The following is a 7,351-nucleotide window of genomic DNA, read 5'->3' as shown; positions in this document are numbered from 1 at the left end:
GAGAGAGAAAAATCACATAGCAGCAGAAGAGCAAGGACTCAAAGCTATCTTCTTGGACTTCATGAGGAGGAGAGACTGCAACAAACAACTGGAACTTGGTGAGGGGGGGAGCGTTCAGGAGCCCAGAACACTCCCAAAGCAAAAGACTGTGTTACGTATCAGCCTTGAAAAGCTGCTCCTGAACTAAAGTAGTTAAAAGGAGGGGCTTGAAAGGACTGACTGATAGAAATGTAATATATATATAGTTGTCTTTAGTTTGTATAGTATTTATTTGTGTAAATAAATGTATATACTTCCCCCTTCCCCTACAGAAGCCTGAAAGTTTCTCTCCGGTGTTAGGATAAATTGTGGGAAGGGGTGGGGGGAATCCTGAAAATTAGATTTTTTGAATTTCTAATGTGGCTCAAACTGCCACAACAGTGTATCAAGATAGAGAGCAGAAAGCGAGTACGGTGGGCGGTGAGGCGATTATAAGAACAGCCGTTGCCGCGGCAACGGAACTCCCAGCTCAGAGAGCAGGGGAGGTTTCTGGAACGGCCGTTACCACGGCAACGGAACTGGCTGGCGCGGTGAAAAGAAAGGTATTGCCTGTTTGTGGTACTGTGAGAATGCGCGTAACAGGGCAAAAGAAGGCAAAGTTTGTCCCAGCTATACCAACAGGCGAGAAAGGAGGAGAAGACCCGGGGACAGAGAAAGCGAGGTTCGAGCAGGGAGCGATCCCGAAGTCTAAAACTGTAGCAAGCACAGTGTGATAGCCAATAAAGACCAAAAAGGAGATAATTTGCTTATCAACTTATATTTGCAACACTGTAACTACAAACTGTGATAGGCATATTGATTGTATCATATACATGTACATTTTGCAGGTTTTTGCTAAGTGTTTTATATATGGGTTTTCTTACAGCCAAAGCTAAAAGGGGTTATCTCTACAGCCAGTCCTAATTCATGTATTCTTGGACTAACAGGCGCCTAAAGATTTAAAGTTCTACTATATTTACAGCCAAAGCTAAAAGGTCATCTCTACAGCCAGTCCTAATTCATGTCTTCCTGGACTAACAGGCGCCTATAGATTTAAAGTTCTACTGTATTTCATTCTTAGGATAGTAGGGAAGTTTTAGACCTCTTGACCTTGTGAGGGTCTGTTTTATTTCTTTGTGGGGATGTAGTTTAGTTTTACAATCCATATTTTTATTTGTTCCACGAATCATGATTATTTATATATCAACCATAGCGTTATGTTACAATAATTAGTGATATTTTGTAGATCTTAGAAATATATATATATAATGATACTTAAAGCAATATGAGAGGGAACTAATTACGTCAAGAAAAGGACCCGAAAAGAGAACAGAACTATTTCCCAGCGGCAAGCTGGCACATGCGCAGAGGAAGCCGACCACATCAAAAGGATAAAGTGAAGCTAGCCGAGCTTGTCTCCTAGCAACAAGGTAACGCATGCGTACAGCTTCTCGGCTACAGAACAGAGCCGGCGCAGAGAGATCTGATGACGTACAACGGAGGAATCAGAAAAAGGAGGGGATTTTGAACAAAGACAAGCAGCTACAAACCTATAAAAGGCAGACTGAAAATTATTGAGGTGTGCCTTGATGAACAAGGAAGGTTCATCAAGTCACCCAGCGCTGTTTTGCTTATTTGATTTTATATAAATCTATAATAAATTTTTTTTCTACAATATTTAAATCTAGTGCGGATTTTACTTATAACAATTTTTGGTGCCGCGGCTCGGATCGGGGTTCCTGGGCGGCGGAACTACTACCCGGGGCGGGTACCCCGTCCTTGTTTTTTGGATGGTCCTGGAGAGGGGTTCCGCAGCACAGACCCTGAAATTCCGACCGAGAAGATTTAGAAAAAGCAAATAAGCAAATAAAATGACTGCAGTTCCCTGTAATTCTTATGCATAAGCCCGGGCGAAGACTAACTCCAGGAAAAGTGAGTAGTGAAACCTCTTCAGTCGGGAGGAACCGTTCGACAGGAGTTTGAACGGGGACTTACTCCAGGGGGAGTAAGTGCCTTACTCCAGGAGAGAGTAAGAGTACCAGGTGCCGCTCGGTTTGGGAAGGGACCGTCCAGCGAGGAGTTGGATGAAGACTTATCCAGGAGAGGTAAGTATTTGCGAACCCCGCTCGGTGGGGAGGGAACCCCAGAGTGCGAGAGATTTAGAAGTTCAGCAGGACAAGTGATTGAGACCTCCCGGTAGTGCGGTTCTGGTATCTCCAGAGGAGACAAGTCACGAAAGGAGGGAAGAGACTGAAGTGAATGTGTGTGTGAAAGCATTCTGGAAGATGGGACAGAGGAAAAGTAAATCCTCTACTCCCATGGGTGGCTGTGAATTAGTGCAGGACAGCCCTGAGAGTGAGGAATTGAGACCCAAAGGGAAGGGTGAAATGGGGGATCATAAGGAGAAGCTGCAGGATACCCCACAGGAGAAGAAAAAACTCGGGAATGAGTTTGTGGTGGGGTTACCCACCATACCCCCAGACAGTCCTTTAGGAGTTATGATCAAATATTGGAATGATTATCCCTCTAGAGAAGGAAAGTTGAGGGAGAAGATGGTGCATTATTGTATGGAAGTATGGGAAGGAAAGCAAATCAGACAGGACTATTTGTTTTGGCCTGTGTATGGCTCATTTGAGGATTGGATATGTCAGGCTTTGAATTTGTATGTGAATAGCAAAAGACCATTTTGTGCAGAGGAATGTGAGTACGCTAGCTTATGGATAGAAGCAGATACTAGAATATCTCTCTCCCCGTTAAGTGAAGAGAAAGGACAGAAGATGGCTTATGACTTAAAAGAGCTCCAAAAATTACCCCCCCCATATGTCCTGTCTTGGCCTATGCCCATGAGGTCACCTCTGTGTGGTGCTGTAATTCCGAATGACCACAGGAGTGTATTCGCTCCCACTGCTCCAGCGAAATTACCTCTCTCCCCTATTGAAATTCAAGAAGCCACCCTGTCAGTGGCTGCTGGAGTAAGAGATCAGCAAACATCCTGTCCACTCCCCCTTCAGGAAGTGCAGCAATCAGTAGCTCCTGACACACAGAGTCCTAACATAACATCTCCAATCGTTACACAGTCCATGCAAACAGAGCCTTGTTCTTCAGGAGTAGTCTCTTTATCTACGGACACATCACAGCTGTACCCCTTAAGAGAGACTACAATGGGGGGAGGAAGAAATCAAGGGGATAAGATAGGGTTTATATCAGTTCCCTTGAATTCAGGAGATGTTAGAGCATTTAAGAAAGAAATGGGAAATCTCTTAGAGGATCCTTTGGGGGTGGCTGAGAGGTTTGACCAGTTTTTAGGTCCTAATATATATACTTGGGAAGAAATACAATCAATTTTAGGGATATTATTCACTGTGGAAGAACGGGGAATGATTAGAAAAGCAGGAATGAAAGGCTGGGACCAAAGGCACCGGCAGGGTCCAGCTGCAGATGTTAAATGGCCTCTAGAAAATCCTAACTGGAACCATAATGAGGCAAATCATAGAAGAAATATGAGTGACCTGAGAGAAATGATTGTCCAGGGGATAAAAGAATCCGTTCCTAGAGGGCAGAATGTTACGAGGGCTTTCAGTGAATATCAAAAGAAAGAAGAAAGTCCAACTGAATGGTTAGAGAGACTCAGAAGGACTTTCCAACTTTATTCTGGTATGGATCCAGGTGATGGAATGGGACAGCAAGTGCTTAAGATGCGGTTTGTGAGTGGAGCATGGGCAGATATTAAAAAGAAGCTGGAAGACATAGATGATTGGCAGTGTAAAGAAATGGATGAGTTGTTGAGGGCTGCGCAGAAAGTATATGTGCGAAGGGAGGAAGAGAGTCAAAAGGAACAAGAGGAGAGACAGGAGGAATTACAGAAAAGAGAAGAAGAAAGGCAGAAAAGGCAAGAAGAAATACAGAGGAAGCAGACAAAAATTTTAGTGGCAGCTATAAAAGGAGGACAAAGAGGGGACAGAGAACGGAGATGAAGGATCCCTTGTGGACCTAATAAACGTGAACCCTTAAAAGAACGTGTGCGGTTAGATTTAAGTGAAATAGAGTGTTACTACTGTGGGCAGAAGGGACATATACAAAGAAATTGCAGGAAGAGATTGCAAGAGGAACAGATTTACCAAGAGGAATAGGGGAGTCAGGGGCTCTATTTGCTGGGGACCCAGAAGAATACAGAGCCCTTGATAAAACTTAAAATAGGTCCCCAGCAACAAGAACTTGAGTTCCTAGTGGATTCTGGGGCAGAAAGATCGACAGTTCAAAGGTTACCTTGGGGTTGCATGACTTCCTCAGACACAGTCCAAGTTATAGGGGCCAAGGGAGAACCATTTAAGGTGCCCCTCATAAAAGATGTGGAAATAGAAGCCCAGAATAAATATGCATTAGGAACATTTCTATTGGTCCCTGAGGCTGAGTATAATCTATTAGGGAGAGATTTGATAATAGAATTGGGAATAAATTTAGAAGTGAAAGATCAAAAATTACAAGTCCAAATATATGCCCTTACGGCAGAGGATGAAAAAAGAATAAATCCTGAGGTGTGGTTTACTCCTGACTCTGTGGGAAAGCTAGATATAAAGCCATTTGAAGTCACTATTCGAAATCCAGAAGAACCAATAAGAGTGAGACAATATCCCATCCCACATAAAGGAAGAGTTGGACTTAAACCAACCATAGAAAGACTTTTAACACAAGGATTATTAGAACCATGTAAGTCACCCCATAACACTCCCATCTTGCCAATAAAGAAACCTGACGGATCATATCGTCTGGTGCAGGATTTAAGGGAAGTGAACAAACGGACAGTTACCCGGTACCCTGTAGTTGCTAATCCTTATACTTTACTAAACCAACTCTCACCTGACTATAAGTGGTATAGCGTGATTGACCTGAAAGATGCATTTTGGAGTTGTCCTCTGAAAGAAGAAAGTAGAGACTACTTTGCTTTTGAATGGGAAGACCCTGATTCACATAGGAAACAACAATTTAGATGGACTGTTTTACCTCAGGGATTTACAGAATCCCCTAATTTGTTTGGACAAACCTTAGGACAATTATTAGAGTCTTTTGAACCTCGCCAGGGTACAGTTTTGATTCAATATGTTGATGACTTGTTAATTGCTGGAGAAAAGTTAGAAGATGTCAGAGATGAAAGCATTAGACTTCTGAATTTCTTAAGTTTAAAAGGTTTGAAAGTGTCAAAGTCCAAATTGCAATTTACAGAGGAAGAAGTTAAGTATTTAGGGCATTGGTTGAGCAAGGGACATAAAAGATTAGATCCTGACCGAGTAAATGGAATTCTGTCACTACCTGTACCCAGGAACAAAAGACAGATTAGACAACTTCTGGGCTTATTTGGGTATTGTAGGCAGTGGATTGAAAATTACAGTAGTAAAGTAAAATTTTTGTATGAAAAGTTAACCAAAGAGGGGTTGGTAAAGTGGAGTGATGAAGATGAACAGCAATTAGGAAAATTGAAGGAGGATTTAGTAAATGCACCTGTGTTAAGTCTGCCAGACAATCGAAAATCTTTTTTTCTATTTGTAAATACAGAGAATGGTACAGCATATGGAGTCCTAACCCAGACCTGGGCCGGACAGAGGAAACCGGTCGGGTACTATTCAAAATTGTTAGATCCAGTAAGTAGAAGTTGGCCAAGCTGTTTGCAATGTATAGTTGCTACAGCTCTGTTAGTGGAAGAAGCTATAAAGGTGACTTTTGGAGGAGAATTAAAAGTATTTACTCCCCATAATATAAGAGGAATATTACAACAGAGAGCTGAGAAATGGTTGACTGATAGTTGACTATTAAAATATGAAAGTATCCTATTGCATTCACCTGATCTGGAGTTAGAGATTACACATGTGCAAAATCCAGCTCAATTTTTATATGGAGAACCTAAAGAAGATCTAGGACATGACTGTTTACAAGTAATAAACCTTCAAACAAAGATTAAGGAGGACTTAGAAGAAGAAGAACTGAGCTCGGGAGAGAAAATATACATCGATGGTTCTTCTAGAGTGGTTAATGGGAATCGAAAGTCAGGATATGCAGTAATAGATGGAGAAAATTTTCAGGTCCGAGAATCTGGACCCTTAGATAAGACATGGTCAGCCCAAACTTGTGAGTTATATGCACTGTTGAGAGCGTTACAATTATTAGATGGAAAGACAGGCACTATCTTCACAGACTCTAAATACGCATTTGGAGTAGTTCATACCTTTGGCAAGATATGGGAAGAGAGAGGATTGATTAATACCCAGGGTAAAGGACTTATTCATGAAACCCTAATACGAGAAGTCTTAAAAGCTTTGAGAAAGCCAAAGCAGATTGCAATAGTACATATTAAAGGGCATCAAAAAGGGTTAAAGGCTACTGTTAGGGGCAATAATTTAGCAGATGAAGAAGCAAAGAAAGCAGCTTTATTAGTAATGGCAAGTTCAGAGCCAGAAGACAGAAATGTCCTGAAAAGTTTTAGTGATCAAGAGAAAAAGAAACTGCGGCAATCTGGAACAAAGGAAGAAAATAATAAATGGTTATTAGCAGATGGTCGGGAAGTACTTCCAAAAGGGCTTGCTCAGAGAATAATGAAGAAATTGCATGAGCAAACCCATTGGGGTATACAGGCGTTAGTGGATCAGTTTGAAAACAAGTTTGCCTGTGTGGGAGTTTATGGAATAGCAAAAAAAGTTTTAGAAGGGTGTTTAACCTGTCAGAGGGTAAACAAAAGGCAATTGAGAGAGCGGGTACAAGGGGGACGAGAAATAGCTAAGAGACCTTTTGAGAAAGTACAGACAGATTTTACTGAGTTACCTAAAGTAGGCAGGTATCGCCATCTACTGGTGTTGGTAGACCATCTCACCCACTTTGTAGAAGCTTTTCCAGTAGCCCGATGTACAGCCAAAACTGTAATTAAGATTTTATTAGAAGAAATTATTCCAAGGTACGGGGCTGTGGCAGTAGTGGATTCGGATAGGGGACCACACTTTACCTCTAAAATAATCAAAGAGACAACGGAACTTTTTGGAACCAAATGGGAGTACCATACTCCTTGGCATCCACAAAGCTCTGGTAAAGTGGAAAGAATTAATGGAGAAATAAAGAAACAATTGACTAAATTAATGATAGAGACTAAAATGAATTGGGTAAAGTGTTTGCCATTGGCCTTATTATATATACGGACCCAACCACGTACTGACACAGGAATTTCACCATTTGAAATGCTGTATGGGATGCCATATGATTTTGGAATCCCGATTGAAAATCCCAAGGTAGAAGATACCCTCTTAAGGGAATATATAATTGAGTTAATGAAAAGAAGACAGGAATTGAGGAA

This window comes from Chiroxiphia lanceolata, chromosome W, assembly GCF_009829145.1.
Source record: "Chiroxiphia lanceolata isolate bChiLan1 chromosome W, bChiLan1.pri, whole genome shotgun sequence".
Taxonomy (NCBI): Eukaryota; Metazoa; Chordata; class Aves; order Passeriformes; family Pipridae; genus Chiroxiphia; species Chiroxiphia lanceolata.
Note: the sequence above shows the minus strand (reverse complement) of the source record.